The 19,546-nt window shown below is 40.8% G+C and overlaps 1 protein-coding gene across 1 annotated transcript in view; it reads right to left on the bottom strand.

The window, feature by feature from the left end:
• The window catches only part of RUSC2 (RUN and SH3 domain containing 2), a 54,034-nt gene extending 34,488 nt beyond the window's left edge, over positions 1-19,546 (bottom strand). Inside the window, exon 1 of the mRNA XM_037851194.1 lies at positions 19,307-19,546. The gene's annotated coding sequence lies outside the window, so the exon portion shown is untranslated. The remainder of the gene's footprint in view (positions 1-19,306) is intronic.

Genomic DNA, 19,546 nt, shown 5'->3' with positions numbered 1-19,546 from the left:
TTAGGCCACAGGATTAGACAAAGGCTTTGAGTTTTCTTAGAAGACAGGTACTTTTCCTTAAAATGTGCAAGAGATGCTGCAAGAATCAGGAGATTTAGGAAGTGGTGGTAATAGTGATTCCTGTGGGTGACTGGGACTGAGTTGCAAGGAAAGAATAAACAAGCTGCTAGATGCCTGAGAGCACGTGGCTATGGCATCAGGAGTCTGATTCCACAAATGGAATAGCAGCCAACGCCCAGGAGGTCATCTGTTTTCCTCTGGGTAGAGTATAGCTGCTCCTAGATGAGGAGGGCACTGTTCCTAACTGGTATTATGTTATTTTGGAATCCAAGTGAGGCCAGCCAGCATGCCGGGAGTAAGCTGGAAAAGGCTTAGCCTGAAGGGCTGTTCCAGACACACCCAGCTGCTTCCTTATTAGTCCTTGCAAATAGACTCCTCTTTTGAAGCACAGACTTGCTTTGCTTTTGGCTCCCCAAATATGTTGCAGAAAAGTGCAGCTAAAAATTCACCCCCGAAACACTCAAGAAGAGTGTTTTGCTCTGAAACAGAATGGGCTTTTTTCTAGGACCACCAGGCATGGCATACCTTCTTTTCCCCAAGTCTACCCTCTCCCTTATAAGCTGGAAATATGCAGGCACCTTTAATGTAATCAAAATCACTGACAGAGAAGAACCAGGGGAAGAACTTAGCAGGTTCCAAGTCTTCTATCTCTCAGACTCAGCTGTGCCTCAAGCTCCCAGGGCCCCAAATCAATGAATGGAGACTGTAGTACTGGGAATTATAACCAGGAAAAGAATAAACCAGAAGCCTCTGACAATGAGCTGTAAAGGGTCACTTTCTTTTATTCCATAAAAATCTGATAACCATAAAAATTCCATAAAAATCTTGGCCCAGGGCCACTCTCTGCTCAAGAGTGATTATCCGTAGAGAAAAGTTCTTCTCTTCTGCTGATCCCACTAGCAAGTGTTTGCCTTTCTCCATTAGGCCAACCATTTGATTCCCTCCTTAGCACCTGTTTGGAGGCAGATGCCCTCATAAGGTCCCTTTCAGCTCTAGTTACAAACCAAGCTAAATTAAAACTTGGGGCCCAAGGGAAGGTTCCTACCCAGAGTGTTAATAAATGCCCTTCCTCTCACCCTCCTGCCTTTCCATGTGAATACACAGACACACATACACATCTACACTCCCAGGTGCCCGGCTTCTAACTGCCATGGTTATAAATCTCTAGAGGGTGAGAATTTCCTTTGACCCCTATCTCTTTTGAGCATGTAGGGTAGGGGGAGAGAGGACTACAGGGAATTAGTAGAGATTTAGTTTCTATCTTGACAGACAGTTCTTCAGATAAGGGGATGGAAAATGGAGCAGAGAACGAGACCCACAGGATAAAGAGATAGAGGGATAAAGTCTCTTGGTGCTAGCTGTAGGTGAGCAGTAAGGGAGCAGGAAACCATCCAAACCAGAGACAGTGTACCGAGGGTGGCAGCTAAAAGCCCCAGCACGGGCTTTTGTGCTTGGAGGACAAGCTCTCAGGCTTGACTTGCAGGAGCAAGTTAGCTGGGTCAAAAAGAGCCTCTGTGCTTCTCCTTGACTGTTCAGTGCAGTCACCCCCTTGTTTCTCCTTTGGCTGGTTCTTTTGGCTCCCCAGTTCCAGAGGGCAAGGCTAGAGTGTTCTTTGTTCCCCCTCCCACCAGGCAGTGGACTGAGGCATGCAGGCTGGTAAGCAGCTATCTAATCAGTTTGCCAAAAGCTGTAAATAAAAGGCCACATATGCACAGTGAAGTAGGCTATGAGAAGAATCTACATTGAATTACCCAGCCAGTATGGGGCCAGGGTGGGGGAGGTGGTGGGAGGTGGGAGAAAGTGGGGAGAGAAGCCTAGTGGCTCTTCAAGGAGATGTTTTCTTTCAAGTTCACACCTTCCTCAGAATGACTGCCAGAAGGCCATCCAAGCCTTGTTCCCCTAGGGAGCTAGGTTCCTACACTGCCTTGATCTCAGCAGAGGGGTCATGGTCTCTGAGACTTCTCAGTCAGAATCAGAGCCTTTTTCTGGTGGTGCCTCATCTTTAAATGCCATTCTCCCAAGGCCAGCTCATTGTGTTTGGTAAGGATACTGGGCCTGCCTTACTGGGAGGTAGCAGCAAAGACCATTTCTGTATAACAATAATGATACTTACTTTAGGTATAAGACTTAAGTGAGGGTAAACTGACATTTATGTACATAAAAATTTTAGAAAGCAGGCGGCTGGCACCTGGCCTGGGCCCTGAGTATTCAGGGAACCTAAGTTCTGGAATGATTCAGAGCATGGATTTTAGTGTTACGACAGGTCCAGGTTCAAATTTGACACCCTACTTGCCAGATGTGGAACTCTGGGGAGTTAACTCAATCTCACTAAGTGTCAGCTTCCTTATTTGTAAAACTATAAGGGTAGTATTTTCCCTTAAAAGTTTTGGGTAGAGTTAAATCAGATATTGTATGTAAAGTACCTGACACATAGGAAGTGCTTAATCATGATCACTATTATTATATCTTTGGCAGATGACCAATGGAGCCCTTTTCTCTCTCCCTTCCCAATTTCCCAGAAGAACCAAAGACTCCAGGTCCAGGGAACTGGCAGGCAAAAACCCTTTAAAAGAGCCCAAGGAAATGGAAAGAGAGTGATGTTTCTTTCTTCCCACTCCTGTACCAGCACCGAATCAGTCAGCCTGTGTCCATTATGTTCTGGACTGGCAGGCTGACCCTAGAGCCTTGTGGCTCTCCCAGACCAAAGATAGTATCCATCTCTAGTGTTACCTGTTGTGGGGCATGCTCCCAGACTGATGGTGCGTCTCCTGGGCCCCAGATCAGATCCCAGTAGGTGGAGAGGAGAAGCAGTCTGATCCAAGCTGGCAGGATAGGTCTGTCGAGGCTGTTGTCTGCCCATCACAGCTGCCTGTGAGGCCTATAGGTTAATAATAGCAACTCTGATGCCAATGGATTAAGCCAGCACTGTAGGAGGTGTTTATTTTTACACTCCAGTGTCAGTATCGAGTTCTACTGGTTACTGCCCAGATCTAGGGCAGCTTCCTGCTACAGAAGTGGCCCCAGGCTTCTCCAGGTTGCTAAGTTAGATTCTGGAAGAAGCAAGTCTTGTTGAAAACTGCTCTGAATGAACAGGAACAGGGAATGGGGAAGGTGAACAAACAGAGCTGTCATGTCCCATGTCTCAAGTGGGATGGAGGCCTAGGATCAAGCCCCAGATTTCTGGGGCTAGGGGACCTCAAATTGAAAGCTCACAGCATTCTCCTGCGTTAGGTAGGCCCTGGACAAAAGACCTACTATGTTGTTTTGGACTGAGCATACATATACAAAAAATATTGTTGCATTGAAATGATCTGAACAAAATCAAGGAAAAGCTGCCGCTCAACTAACTAGTAGCTCAGCCTTTTCAGTCACAAGTTCCAGATTAATACAGTGAGTGCTGATATTGTAAAGAAAAAGGAAAAGCCTGCCCAGAAGGTTTTTTTTTTTTAATCAACTGTATGAAAAATAAAAAAAAAATAAAAATTAAAAAAAAAACATAAAATAAAAGAACATTTCAAAGAGACCATAACAAGGGAGTAAGAAAAAGACAACTAACCTAAGCTAACTACTTTACTTCCAACATGTTCCTACTCTACCCCAAGAAAGTAATCTAATATAGCAACATTTCTGTGAACTTGTTCCTATTATACCCATCAGAAATTAACAGACCATAGTCATTCCTGGGCATTCCCAGAACATTAAATTTACCCACGATAGCTTATCTGTTCTTATTGGATTATTGTTCCCCCTTCCTTAATTACTCTCTATCGCTAGTTCCCCTACATTCTACATTATAAACCATTTGTTTTACATTTTTCAAAGTTCACATTAGTGGTAGCATATAATATTTCTCTTTTTCTGCCTGGCTTATTCCGCTCAGCATTATGTCTTCAAGGTTCATCCATGTTGTCATATGTTTCATGACATCGTTCCTTCTTACTGCCGTGTAGTATTCCATCATGTGTATATACCACATTTTATTTATCCACTCACCAGAAGACTTTTATAGGGTATTTGAGACAAAGAATGGGCTAGGCTGGTCCTTAATTGATTTGCATATAGCTTTTAGCAGGTACATCAAATTCCTTGGCAATTTGTTTGGCCAGAGCTTCTTTCCTAGTCTTGGCACAACAGGATAGAAACATCAAGAAACCAAGCCTCATCTGGCCGGGAGTCAGTGCCCAGATAATCTTTTCCTGAAAGACTCTATCTCCCAAGGCCTAGAGCCTGGGGTCCCAGGGACCTTACACTCTGATCACAGTGTCAGGAACTCTGTGGATATTCCACTCACCTCCCCGGAAGGAACTCCTGACAGATCTCTTCTTGCCCCATGAGGTGGACAGCAGTGTAAGGAGACTGACAGCTGGAAAGCTGATGATACAGATGCCCACTGGCCTACTGAGAGGCATGTGCACAGCAGACTGCTGTGGAATGACAAAAATGTCCACACACAAGGTAGGAATGTTAAAATGCAAAGAAAGCAGTCAAGCAGCCATGTGTACAGTTAACAGTGACGCCATCATCTTCCTGCCTGTGACTGACTCATAATCATCTTCAGTGACACAAAACATCAGTACCTTAAGAAACCAGGTGACAGCAGGAAGGCAGGTGGTGGAACACTCATTCAATGCATTTTTTTCTGTCATTCAAGGCTTATCTACCTGGTCATTAAAGCAACAATGCAGCCTCAGAAACAACCAGATTTGATCACTAGAGATAACAGGGTTTGGTCTCAGCTCCACCTGGAAGCTACTCATGCCTAGGATAGTGGCAGAATGCCCAGAAGATAAGAACACTGCTTTCATTCTTGGCTTTTTCTCAGACTTGCTGGGTCATCTGGGGCAAGGTTACCTATCTTCTCAAAGCTCTAGGTTTGCCATCTGGAAAAGGGGCTAATTGTATCTACCTTCTGGTAAACAATAAACAGAATAAGTAGCAGGAAATGTAAATGCTGTAAATTCTTTGGACCAAAGTATTTCAGAAATAAAATTGTTACCCAGGCATATAGGTAGAGAGCTCCGGCCTCCTGGATTTTTCTCTCATCCAGGTCCTGGTGGCCACATTGGGAAGTGGGGCTGGTATGTGCCTGGGGGTGCAGTGCCCTTCTTTCGGGATTACAATCCCCACCTCTGGTGTGAGGAACAGTTGAAATTGTTAGGAATCTGCTTACCTAGACATAATAAGGTATTAATTCCCACTAATGTGCAATAGAGAAGGTAGAAATAGGCAAGCAAAAAGAACACCTTCACTCACCCACTTTATCTAGGAGTAGCAAACCTCCCCCATGCCTGGGCCCAGGATGCTGATCTGAGGCTTGCATCTCACTGACACAGCAATCCGCAGCAGGACTTACAAACTGGACCCAGCCTAAAGGCCTGAGAAAGCAAAGTTAGTGAAGGAAGGTATTCCACTGCTTAGTTAGAACAAAGGCAATACTGTCTCCTAAACTCAACACAAGCCTCTACTCTTTCTAGCCCAGCAATCCCTCACTATGGGATTAGTTTGCCAGGTCTCCAGAACTCTTGGAAAGGAGAACTAGAAATCTATTCTTCATAGATAATGACACTTCTTCTTCTGCAAGTACCTATCCTGGGTTCAAAAAAGGTGTTCCTCTCTTCTGATGCCTCTGGTAAGACCTGCCCTCCTTTCGGAGAAAACACATCTGGCTTAAGGGGCAGCAAAATTTTCAGGAAAGGACAAGATAGTAAATATTAAGGCTTTGTGGGCTGCATATACCTGTCACCTATTCTTCTCCTCTTCTCCTTCTTTTACCCTTTAAAAGTGTAAAAAACATAGTTTGTAGGATGTACAAAGACACCTTGGCACAGGCTATAATTTGCTGACCGGTCCCCAGTCTAGACTTTAAAGACCTTTCTATTCAAGGTCTATATCCCAAAATTCTGACACTGTTGGGCTAGCCTAGAGATCCCTTTCCTCTTCCCACGGGCTGATGCAGATATTTCAGAGGCAGCTCCCCTTTAAATAGCTACTGAAGAATGTGAAGGAAGAATTTCGAGGTTATTTGTATTGAAGCAGACAGACTGGCTTATTTCCCTCATATAAAGAGCTTCAGAAAACATCTGTGGAATTTAGCTTATTGCATTATCATTCTGGAGTGCAGTATGAGCCATAAACCATCTTTATCCTTCTATTTCTGCTTAACAATACTACCCCATGTCCCTCCAAGGCCATTTATTTTCTACTCCTAGGTTCCAAACCCATACATGAATTGGCTCAGGTCCCAACTCCATCTCTCCTCTCCCCCTGCCCCTCACTTCTATATGTGTATGGTTGTGGATAGCAAGGAAACAGCATCAACAGACAGAAGGGTTTGGACACAGTAAATATGACTAAAAGGCAAGAGGGTAGGGGTGAGCTCATTTTAAGCAAAGACTTAGGGGCTGACTGTGAGTCTAGGCCCCATCACAAATAGTTACAGGCTTTGTAAACTAGGACCAAACTGCTACAGAAGCAACCAAAGAACAATGTGTAAAGGATTAAGAATCTTTGGAGTTATACTTCTCCACACACCATGAACTAGAAGGAAACTAATGACTTAGAGACTAATACTTACAATAATAACAGTTATTATTTACTGAGTATCTACTATTTTACCCATTGTGTTAGATGTTTGTCATAAATGCATTTCTAATCTTCAAAATAACCCAACAAAGTAAATATTGTTATCCTTATTTTGCAGTCAAGGAAACTGAATTTCTTACAATGATTAACTTATCCAAGATCACAGAGCTAGAAAGTGGGGGAGTTGGGTTTGGAACTCTGTCTGCCTCACTCATATCCTTGCTCTTTCTACTATAATATACTGCTAATATCTTTGGTAGAGAAGAACAAAAAGCAAATACCCTAATTTGCATCCTGTTTAGACTTCAATCTAAATAGCAGCAATCTGTTGGTCTGCCCTTTCCTATAGTCTGAATATTAATGAATGACAATGTACTTAAAATCACAAGCATGACAATTTCATGTGGCAGAGATTCAGGCCAAATCAATACAGCTATAGTCATACTTACAGTGGGTCTTTATTTGGCTAACACATGTTTATTCCTTACAGCAAGAATAAAACAGGATCTTAATATGTGAAATATTTGCCTAGTGGCAAATAAGTCTTGTTTGAACAGTGTATGTTTATCTTTGTGTAATCTTTATCATCTTGTAAACAATGTGGCTTTCCTCTGAATAAAATTGTAGTTCCCCACCTTCCCAGGTCCCAGATTGCAAGTTACCGACAAATATACACTTTCCTCTTTTCTTTCAAATTAATATGCAGCTGGGTACAATACTATCCAAAAAAAATTCTACATTTCTGCCTCCATTGTAGTTAAGTACGGCCATTTGATTAAGTTATGGTAGAAGTGTTGCATGGGACTTCTGGGAAGTCTCTTTATATTGAACAGGGTGCATCCTTCTTCCTCCCTTCCACCATCCTTCTGCTAGGAAGTAGATGTGACCGTTAGAGCTACAGTAGTCCTCTGGGACCATAAAGATGGCCTCGGGATGGCAGAGGAAAAACCGAAGTAGCCTGGGTCCCTAATGACTGTGGAGCTGCCATACCAGCCTAGGATTGTCTATATCTGGATGGTTTTATTGTTGATAAGAAAGAAATAAACTTCCATCTCATTTAAGTCACTGTTTTTAAGTTTCTCTTACTCCTATTTGTTTCTACTTTATATATCCTATGACATCCAAATAATCACCAAGTCTTGTTGATTCTACCCACTCTTCTCCATCACCACTGCTGCTACCCAAGACTAAGCTATACCATCGCTTGTCTGAATTGCTTCATCAACGTCTAACCTAGTCTCTCTTACCACAGGCTAGCTAGAGTCATCCTTTGAAAATGCAAATAAAATCCATAAAATCCAAAACTTCTTAAGGGCATACTCTGACCTTCATGACTTTCTTCTCCAGTTTCATCTTTTGCCACTCCCATCTTACCTTGCAGTTATACCATCACATCGGTATTGACTAGAACACTGCCCCTCCATTTGTCTGGCTAACTCCTACTCATCCTTCAGGTTTTCAGCTAAAACACACGAGTTCAATGACTCTTCTTACATTATGTGTCCTGGTTATGTGCTCCCAAAGCACCTTGCACTTTGCTGTACTATATTTTATAATTACTCATTTAGCTTCTAACACTAGATTTCAAGCTCCAAGGGACAGGAAACCCATCTAACACATTTATTATTATATCCCCAGAAACTAGCACAGTGTCTGTCATAAATGGCAGATATCTGATATGAATGAATGAAATTTTCAAGGGGGCAGCCAAGCAATATGTAACGAAATTTGAAATATGCATACTCTTCAGTTTACTTCTAGGAAACATATTTAAAATAAATAACATGACAAAAGTACACACAGATATATACAAAATGATGTTTACCAAATCACCACTTATAAAAGCAAAACATTTATAAAATATTGTAAATATTCCCTCATTAGTAAATTGGTTAAATCAATTATGATGTAATCCACACAATGAAATAGTCTACATGACAAAAAATTATTGTTGGTGTATTTGCTGAGATGAAATTATGTCCAATGATAAAGGTTTTCTTTTTTTACAGAGCAATTTACAAAGAATAATTCATGGTATGATCCCATTTTTATTAAAAAACTGCACATGTACATTTTCTTCTTTGTGTTTGCATTTTCTGAGTTTTCTGGAAGTAAATGGGCTGATGGAAACTTTGGGGCTCTCTGGGATCCTCATAGGCCTGAAAGCCCACTAGGCCACATGGACTATATTATCATAGCCCAAAAGAGGATGGCTGCCTTCACTGGAGCAACAAACATTTACTAAATGCCTACTGAGTGCCTAACACCTTATGTCAGAGGGAAGAAGCCAAGGGCACAGACATGCCCTAGGGGGAATTATAATTCACTGAGAAAGCTAAATGCTATTTTAAAAGATTCAAGTTATAGTTGAAGTTCCAAAATAGCTTATATTAGTTTAATTCCATTAGTTATGGAAATGAAAACATTAACTAAGATGAGAATCTTCTTGAAATGTGTGCTTAACCCTTTTACAAATAATTTATCAAAATAATTGGTCACAGCTTAAGAGGGGAGATTTTCTTGGATTTTTGTTTATCTTGAATTAGCCCGCTCATTGGTTCACAGGTGGACATAAACCTGGTGACTACCTTTATATGTGAGTTAAGAATACACGAAATACAGAAAGCACTAAGGATTATAAAACAAAGACGCTTATTATGACTATTTATGTATTTTTTCTCTTTCCTTCTTGGTTACATGTTAAGCATAGAGATTGTCTTGCTCCTCACTGTTGTCTCTCAACCTAGCCCAGAGCCTGGCATATGGTAGGGGTTTAAATGTTTACTGAATTGAACTAAGGAGGAACTGAATGTTCACTAAATGTAACTGGAAAAATTCTTTCCTATAGCAGAGTTTTGTTCACTGTAGCTGTGGACATATTTACACTCACTTAGTTCTAGTCCTCTTTTCTGGGGAGTGGGGTGCTGAAGAGGATAAAGAGAGCGCAGTGGTTGGCTTGTGGAATACACAGGGTAGTACGCCTAGGTACAGCTCTTCTCCTGGCGTTCCCTTACACAGGCACTGTGCTCCCCCTAATGCCAGAGCTCAAGTGGCAGCCCCAGCATGAGAACCAGAGCAGCACGTTCCAGCCAGAATGACAAATGTCCCTCCCTCCCTCTTTCTTCCTATCTCCCCTTTAACCTCATCAGACTTCATTCAACTCTGTCCTGTTGGCTGCTTCCAATGGGGTTAGAAAAGAATGTAGGCTGTGGCTCAAAAAGTCCAGCACTAGCTGAGGAACAGTTTGTTTTTTCCTAAAAAGGGCAGTCTACAAAGTTACATAAGACCTGGCTCTCCTTGCTGGGAGCTTTTCCAGCTCTATCCAAACAGACTCCTCAAGCTGCTTGGACTTTCAGGAAAAGGGTTTGGAATTTCCTGCTTGACCAACCTAGTCTGGAGTCATCTCTGGGTGGAGATAGGGAGGTTACAGCAGAAAAGGCAGTAACTCTGTGCTCCCATTTCCGGCTGGGGCCCCACTGAGTTCACTTGGGGACAGGAAGTAGCATGCTCCATTTATAGTCTCAACAAGAACAAGCCCCTCTGCCAAAAACCACAGCCCATCTGGCATCAAGCCTTTAGGGTCCCACCCTAAGAAGGCAGGATGTGGGAAATCTAATAAGCCAATCCAGAAGCAAAAACAGGGCTCTGGAAAGGCTTCCTTCCCTGCTCTAGGCAGATTTATGGATGGATCATGCATGGCCCTGTGAACCCTGAATGCCACAGTCTTGCCCAAGGACCAGATGATCAATCAATCAATCAAACTGAGCACTTACAAAGTGCTTTATCTGAACTAAACAGACCTGTTTCCCGACATCATGGAGCTTACACCTGGGAAGACTAAGCAAATACGTAACTACAGCTATACAAACTATTAAGTAGGCTTTGGAATGTGCTGCATACAAAGGGAAGATAGCTAAATTATAAAAGCCAGCTCTGTGCAAATAGCATATTTATTAATCAGAGTTTCTGTACTATATTGACAACTACAATTATGTGTTTGAACTAAAAACTCTGGCCCTAGAAGAGTCATTAGAATTTATCAACAACCTCCTCTTAGTTGAGCTCTTCTTTTATTCCCATTCATTTTACTGGAGTTCAGTCCCTAAATTTACATTACATACTTTTATGTAAGGCATAGGAACTCACTTCAGCTAACAAATTACTGTCCATTACAATAAAGAAGTAGCACCCTGATTTGCTCTTTCCAGCTTCAGGCCGTTCATTTTTATTTCTTTCTGGTCAACAAAGAGAGCCAAGAAAAGATTAGGATATAATTCTGTGGGTAAGGACTAATTCTATAGTACGGGGCAAGTTATTTGATTCCCACCCCCCCCAGCCTCAGTTTCTTTTTCTGTAAGATGAGTAAAATAATACCTCTCTTATAGGATGGTGGTAGGATGGCAGGAATTAGAGAGAAGACATACAAAACCTCTAGTACAGTGACTGGCATTTAGTGAGGGCTTATGGAATAACTATGAATCAGTAATCTCCTGATTCCTCCTACTGGCTCTTTGAGACTGTGCTACTGTTCAGTTTATAACAGCGAAACTTGTCACTGTCATACCCAACCTCTCTTTTCAAGGTAGGCATACTACAGATTCTTTAACCTTTCTTCATGGATCTATTCTCTATCCCCCTGCAAGTTGTAAAATAAAATGGCTCTGTCCCAAGAAACATCCATGGAGTACACAGAAAGAAGGTCAGAGTGAATTAAGAATTTCCCACCAGTGAGCATGGTTAGGACAGAACACGGTGGAGGTCTAAGTATTTCCAGAAATGTATGCCATGTGATCCTCCTCAAGTCCCATAGCTTCTGCTTTAGAAAAATCTCTCTAGTCCATCCTTTCTTCTAATTCCTGCAGCCAGTGCTCTAACTGTAGGCCCTCCCTCAACAACTCTTTCAAACACTAGTAATTCAATCTTTGGGAAAAGATTCCTATGGGCCTCAGGTATGTAGTAGATTTGTTGAATTAGGATTAAGTTTACTTGAGTCACCATAATTCATTCATTCACTCATTCTGCAAATATTTACTGACTTTATACTCTTTATCAGGTACTGTGTCAGGCACCATGAATATCTAGCAGAATATAGATCCTATCACAAATTGGGGGGAATGGAGCAGGAGGGCCTTTGGCCCAAACCAGACATTCAAAAGGGCTTCAAATGTCACCTTTTGTCCTTATATCCAAATGAGGTTATAAATGTAGTAATTTTTAAAATAACAGTTTTATTGACCATCACCAGAAAATTCACCTTTTTAATGTGTACAATTCAGTATTTATAGTATATTCAGAGTTATGCAACCCTCACCATTATCTAATTTAATCGCCTGAAAAAGGTATCCCATATCAATTAGCACTCACTCCCTCCCCCCCCCCCCCTTAACTACTAATCTATTTTTTGTTCCTATGGATTTGTCTATTCTGGCAAATTTTATATAAATGGAATCATATATTATGTGACTGCTTTTGTCTGCTTTCTTTCACATAATGTTTCCAAGGTTCATCCATGTTGCAGCATCAGTACTTCATTCCTTTTTAAGGCTGAATAATATTTCATTGTTTTATAATAATATTCCAGTTTTTAAAATTCAATCAGCTGATGGACACTTGGATTGTTCCTACTTTTTGGTTATTATGAATAAAGCTGCCATGAACCTTCAAATAAAAGTTTCTGTGTGAACTTATATTTCAATTCCCTTGAATATATACTTATGAGTAGAATTACTGGGTCAAAATGTTTAACATTTTGAGGAAGGACCAAACTGTTTTCCAAAGTGGCTGCCATTTTACAATCCCACCAGCAAGTACGAGGATTCCAATTTTTCCACATCCTTGTCAACACTTGCTATTGTCTATTTTATTTTTTTTCCTTTTAGCTGCCCTAGTAGAGGTGAAGGGGTATCTCACTGTGGTTTTGATTTGCATTTCCCTAATGACCAGTGATGCTGAGCGTCTTCTCATGTGCTTATTGGCCATTTGTATGTCTACTTTGGAGAAATGTCTATACAAATCCTTTGCGTATTTTAAAATTGTGTTATCTGTCAATCTGATGTTGAGTTGCAAGTTCTTTATATATTCTGGAGAGAAGCCCCTTGTCAGAGAGATAATTTGAAAATGTTTTATCCCATTCAGTGGGTTGTCTTTTCACTTTCTTGATGATGTCTTTTGAAGTTCAAACATTTTTAATTTTGATAAAGACCAATTTATCTATTTTCTCATTTATGGCTTGTGTTTTTGGTGTCATATCTAAGAAACCACTGATTAATCCATGGGCACAAAGATTTATTCCTATGTTTTCTTCTAAAAGTTTTATAGCATTTAATCTTAACACTTATATCTATTATCCATTTTAAGTCAATTTTTGTATACAGTGTGAAGTAGGGGCCCAACTTTACTCTTTTGCTTGTGGATATCCAGTTGTCCCAGCACCACTTGTTGAAAAGATTATACCTTCTATTGAATTGTCTTGGCTCTCAAATCTACTCCTTGATGTATATTTCTATCTTTATACAAATACAACATGGTATTGATTAGTGAAGCTTTGTAGTTAAGTTTTAAAATTGGGAAGTGGAATTCCTCCAACTTTGTTCTTTTCACGACTGTTTTGGTTCCCTTACATTTTCATACGAATTTTAGCAGAAAATAGATCCTATCCATTTTTTTCTGCAAAAAAAAAAAAAAAGGCAGTTGGGATTTTTGATACGGATTGTTTCCACGTTTTGGCTATTATGAATAGTGCTGCTATGATGATTTGTGTAAATATATGGTTTTAATTCTCTTGAATGTATATTTAGGAGTGGAATTACTGGGTGATACGGTATCTCTATGTTTAACATTTTGAGGAACTACCATACTGTTTTCCAAAGTGGCTATACCATTTTACAATCCCACCAGCAATGTATGAGGGTTCCAATTTCTCTACTTCCTCACCAATACCTGTTATTATCTGTCTTTTTTATTTTAGTTGCCCTAGTGGGGGAAGTGAATCTGTGGGTAAGTTTGGGAAGTATTGTCATTTTAACAATGTTATGTCTTCCAATCCATGAACATGGGATGTCTTTCCATTTATTTGTCTTAATTTCCTAGTAAATTTTAGTGTACAAGTCTTGTACTTCTTTTGTTAAATTTATTCCTAGATATTTTATTATTTTTGATGCTTGTAAATGGGATTGTTTTCTTAATTTGTTTTTCTGATTGTTCATTGCCAGTGCATAGAAATACAATTGATTTATGTGAATTAATCTTGCATGATACAACCTTGCCAAACTTGTTTATTAGTTCTAATAGGTTTTTGTGTGTGTGTGTGTGTGTATTCCTTAGGATTTTCATTATGTAAGATCATGTCATTTGTGGGTAGAAATAGTTCTTACTCTTCCTTTCCAAACTGGATGCTTTTATTTTTTCTTCTTGCCTAATTGACCTGGCTAGCATCTCCAGTACAATGTTGAATAGAAGTGGTGAGAACAGACATCTTTTTCTTGTTTCTGATCTTAGGGGGAAAGTTTTCAGTCTTTCAGCATTAAGTATAATGTTATTTGTAAGTTTTTCATGGATACAACTTATCAGGTTGAGGAAAGTCTCCTCTATTCCTAGTTTGTTGAGTTTTTTTTTTTTTTTATCATGAAATACTATTGGATTTATGATTTTTTTCTGCAACTGTTGAGATCATTGTTTTTGTGTCCCACATACAGTTATTTTTGTTTTAAAATAAATTAACTTGTTAAATGTAAATATTTAAAATATACCAACATTATTATAACCCTGCTTTGGATTATAATATTTTAAAAACTTCAAAATCATTTTTAAGATTTGAAGAACTTCAAAAAATGGAAGTGGCCAAGCTCTGAGAGAGCCTGGCTTCAGAGATCCTAATCCTGCCCTCTTGGAGTTTATGTATGTAAATAACATGTTGATTGTATAATGGAGCCCCAGACAAGGCCAAGGGAAGCATAGAGGAAATCATACCCAAGTCTGCGTGGGGTCATCAGGGGAGGAGGTGCAGAGCCCTCTCAATTTTCAGGAAGTCTAGAGCATGTATATTTTAAAAAAGCATGTATTTTACTACAAAATATTCTACAAACAGATGGTTTTCACATTGTGAGCTAAAAGTATGGGTAGAAAAATTTTCTTAGCTGTTGGCTAAAAAAGCTTGACAAACTAGCATAGGTCTTAGAGTAAAGGGGCAAAACAGATCCATAACTCATTCTTGGTTCCGCTCAGTGTACTAAGTTGAGGCTAAGGGTTTCACAATGGAATTTGAGGACTAAATGTACGTAGTACATATTTTGGTTAAATTTCTCTTGAACCATGGTTGGTTACTAGTGGGTGTTGAATTGAAGATTATGGGATCCCAAATCCAACCATTTCTCTTAACTTCTTTCTACTTTGGAGTCATGGCTTACTCCAAGAAATATCTATGTCAGTTGCTTTCAAACTGTGTTTTACAGAGTGACCTCAGGGGATTATAAAAGATAGAAAAAGGGGATGGAAAGGAAAGGAGGGAGAGAGAGGGAAGTAGGCTTTACTTCCTCCAACTCCATGCCTTCAGTCAAAATAACTTAGCTTCTATCTTTCGGTGTCACTTTCCTGTAGAATATACTTGAACAAAGGGCTCCCCTCTAAAAAAAAAAAAGTTTGAAATTCTCTATTCTGTACTATGGATTCTTACAACTCAATAAAAAGCCATGCTGTCTTTTTTTTTTTTTTTCCCCCCCTTTCCATGCACTCAGTGCCCCTTGTTAAGCATCACTACCACCTGGTTGTCAGAAAGTAATTACAAATGTACAATAGGGGCACGTGGTCCTGCTTCCAGTCCTCTCTTCTCTAATCACTGTCATTAGAAATGGATAACTGATAATGTTGCATGTTGACCTGTTGGATGTTAAGCAAAGCACATTATATAAGTCAGCATATGAACTGAAATAGACACTGCACTAAGAAGTCAACTATAGTTATAACTATAAAGTAAAAGAATAATACTTTAAAGAGTAGAACAGCTCTTGTACAACCAAATAAGAGATAGAAAAAGGGGATGGAAAGGAAAGGAGGGAGAGAGAGGGAAGTAGGCTTTACTTCAAATTAGTCACCTTAATTTGGGAGACTTAATTCATTCCAATAGTGCTCCTATTATTCAAACATTTCTAGAACTCCTCTTTGAGAAATGCAAACAAAACAAAACAAAACAAAAAAACCCATCCAGCTAAACTACAGAATTGGGAGAAATAATTAATTGTCTTAGGTTACTAAGTCTTGGGGTGTTTTGAGACAGAAATGTTTAAATCATTACCCTTTGTGGGATATTTAAAAAGAAATTATTAGCCTTACAGAAAAACTCTTAGCTATCTAGAACCCCCAGAGAATAAGTTGTTGTGGATAATGAAGTTTGGCTACATTCTTAAATAAGCAGAATACAAGATCCTTTGAAGAATAAATAAAGAACATTTTACAAGAGAAACAACTCCAGGATGAATGGGACCAGCAGTAGATTCCCAACTTCCTCCTCTTGAGTTTATGCTTTTTTCTTGGGGTCATCTAAATCCCATCTATGCTGCCTTTAGGGTACTCCGCTCTCCCTTTTCTTCTTTACCTATGCATGAATAAAAATAACTCTCCAGTTTTCCCTAAGTACAGTAAATACAGGGCTGGATTTTCTTTTTTAAAAGAATTGTACAGGAAAAGAAAGGAGGTACAAAAGTATAAAAATAGATAAACAAGTTAAATATAGATTTTTGGATCCTAAGATATACAAGTTAAGTATAGATTTTATATCCTAAAATAGTTAAATTTTAGCCAGAAGATGGCTGGCTATGTTTTTTTCTGTACCCAGTTAACAATCTGTTGTCCTTGTCTGCAGGACCTAACACAGGAAGCCTGAAACACAACAGACATTTCAGAGCTCAGTTTCATTTTCCTAGAGAAGATAAAAGACTACCTTATTAAACTAAGAATTCCAGAAAACAGAGGTTTTCTCCTTTAAGTATTAAAAGGAATTAAAATAAAACATTGTTTTGGTACAGCTATTTCTCAAATGTACTATGCCCTCTTATTGTACACACAGTATGTAGGCTATGACAACTTTTTCCTGATGACTCACTGTTAATATTAATTAACATACTATGTAAAATACAGTTTTGTTCTCAGTGCCTAATTGAGGACTTGCATACCAAATCATCAAACCTATCTGGAGTGGGTAAGAGTAAATGTTGTGTAAGAGAGTTTCTAGCTATGAGGTATACTTTCGAGTTAGAAGTTTCTCTCTCTTTCAGAGCTATGCTGATATCTGTGCACTCAAAATAATGCTCTCATTTTGCATGACAGACTCATTTGACAGGAACTATAATAACATGCCAGTGTATGAGTAGGTGTTTTTCTGGGTAGCCTCAACACTGATCAATCAGACCATCTCTACGGAGCCTGCCCTTACCCTAACATGCAGTGAGCTGTCTCCTCAGTCAAATGACCCTCAACAGGGTGTTTAGTCTGCTTGTATGAGAAACAGGAAGAAAAAGGATAAGATATTGCAAGGAAGCCCCAGAGAGAAAAACAGAACACATAAACTTCCCTCTGAACTAGGGTTGCCAGATTTAGCAAATAAAAATACAGGACACCCTGTTTGTCTAAAATTCAAATTTAAACAGGCATCATGTTTTTTATCTGGCAACACTATAAAGTAGTGGAAGTGAGGAGAAAATAAAACAAATAATCAGTCCTGGGGTTACTGATGTCTTAACCATCCTATGGCCTAGACCGGGAAAAGTAGAAAGCCCATTAAAAAATGTATCAGTTACGAGAAAAAAAAAAAATTTTTTTTTGGTTTCCAGATACTATGCCCATGCTTACTCCAGTTCAGGAGTCCTTACCCACTTCGAATTTCTGTGATTCAAGATTTACTTAATAGAGACAGATCAGAGCATGCGAGAAAAGAGAAAGTGAAGATGGAGAAATCAAAGCTAGAAATGGATAAGGGAGAACATACCCAGCCTTCAGTTATGTGAGGCTTCAGAAGGACCTTAAACATTAAACATAAAAATCAGAGGAAATCAGATTTTGACCTGGCTCAAAGCAGAAGAGAAACAATGATGGTAAAGTACCCCATGGCCACACAGCAGAATCAGGGGCGGAGTTAACAGAATAATAGGGTTAGAAGCTGGTTCTGCTCTTCCTTCCACTAAGCCATACCACTACTTAATTTCCAAGGAGCTTCCTAAGAATATTCAATATTTTATTTGTTAGTACTCTGAGTCGTCTTTATTAGTAAGGCAACTTCTTAGCTTATATGCTTCTATAGCTTTCCAGTCATTGTTTCATCACTCAGCGATACCACCCACACCCACACTGAACCTGGGCCAATACTGAGGTCTCTGAACCCTCTCATAGCCTCAGGAAATTGAATATGCTCAGGTCATCCTCCTGGAAATCAACAAAAACATGTTTCAGGCTCTCTATTCTTTGACAATTCCATCTTTAAAGGGCCTGTGTTCTTGATCCTTCATTCCTCCAACCTGTCCTGAACTACCAGCTGACCAGTTACACTGAGTCAGCTTTAAAGGCCGTGGCTGATCTCCAGAATTTTCCCCCAGAGGGAGCAGTTCTCCCTAGAGAAACAGGGTAAGTAATCTGGACAGCTTTTAAGTAGCAAACCAATAAGAATTTCTTCCGCCCTCTACCTCGTTTTGTTTTTGTTTTTGTTTTTTGGTAAACAGAACAAAAACAGCAAACTGATATACAGAAGCTGATATGTAAATAAAATTAGATAAATGAATTGAAAGACTGAATATATTGTTTTATGCTCCTAATATGAACACAAGTAATCCCACATATGCTCTCACGTAATTAGAGATGCCTTTCCCACTAAAAGCACTCAGCCTCCCAGTCTCTGCAGTGAGCCCATTCATTCATTCACTTATTAATCCACCCATCGAATATATACTGAGCGCTACCACGTGCCGGGCACTGTGCTGGGCGCTGGGGATGCAAAGATTAATAGCATAAGGTCCTTGCCTCCAGCAGTCCCCGGGTGTCCGCAGCGCCGGCTTGGTGGTCCTGAGCCAGTCTTGGGCAAAGGATAACGGTGCCCTTCGCAGCAGGTGAGTAAAAGGCAGGGGACAGGCGAAATGCCAGGCCAAGGGTTTCCCCAAGGTAAAACTGGATGCCGAGAGAGACTCAATCCTGGCGCCCGGCAGACACCAGGTTGGGAACCAGTGTCCAATGAGGCGGAGGACGCAGATGACCCGGGCTGGGACTGGCAGTGCGGAGGCTCCCGCTGCAGTCTCCGGCCTAGGTGCGCTCCCCCAGGAACGCCACAGGAGATTTGGGCACAACTATATGATTAGGGGGCTCGAAGTGGGGGAAGTCTCCGAGGGGACAGTTTGAGGAGACGGGGTTGATCGGGGGGGTGGGGGCACGCCAAAGGGATGGTTCAGGGTGTTTAGGGTTCCGCGCACGGTAGCGCTGTAAGGTCAGGGGAAGGATTGAGAATGAGCTCTGTCCAGAGTGTCGGAGTGGACCGGGAGGGTGGGGCTGAGGGGACTCTGACCTGCGGGGAGGGGCGGGACGCTGAGGGCTCATTAGGTGGGCAGAGGGCCTTCTCCTAAGGAATCATTCGGAACGCGGAGCCAATGGGTCTCTGGGTCCCCGCAGGGCTCCCAAGAGACTCTCCTACCTGGTTTCTCGCCTCAGCCTCGACCTCCCGCGAGGGCGACTGCGGCGGCGGCGGTGTTGTCTCGCGCCCTCCAGGGGTCGCCTTGCCGCCAGGGCAGGCCGGCGTCCCCCTCCTCTCCAGACCGGTTGGTAACGCCCGGTTCCCCCTGCAATCGTAGAGCCGATGGTCCAGTCTGGTTTGCCCTCCTGCCGCCCCTCCGAAGCAGCGCGTTGGTTCGGTCCTCTGGACCTGCGTGCTCGC

Source organism: Choloepus didactylus, chromosome 10 (genome assembly GCF_015220235.1).
Source record: "Choloepus didactylus isolate mChoDid1 chromosome 10, mChoDid1.pri, whole genome shotgun sequence".
NCBI lineage: Eukaryota > Metazoa > Chordata > Mammalia > Pilosa > Megalonychidae > Choloepus > Choloepus didactylus.
Note: the sequence above shows the minus strand (reverse complement) of the source record. Positions and strands in the feature narration are given on the sequence as shown.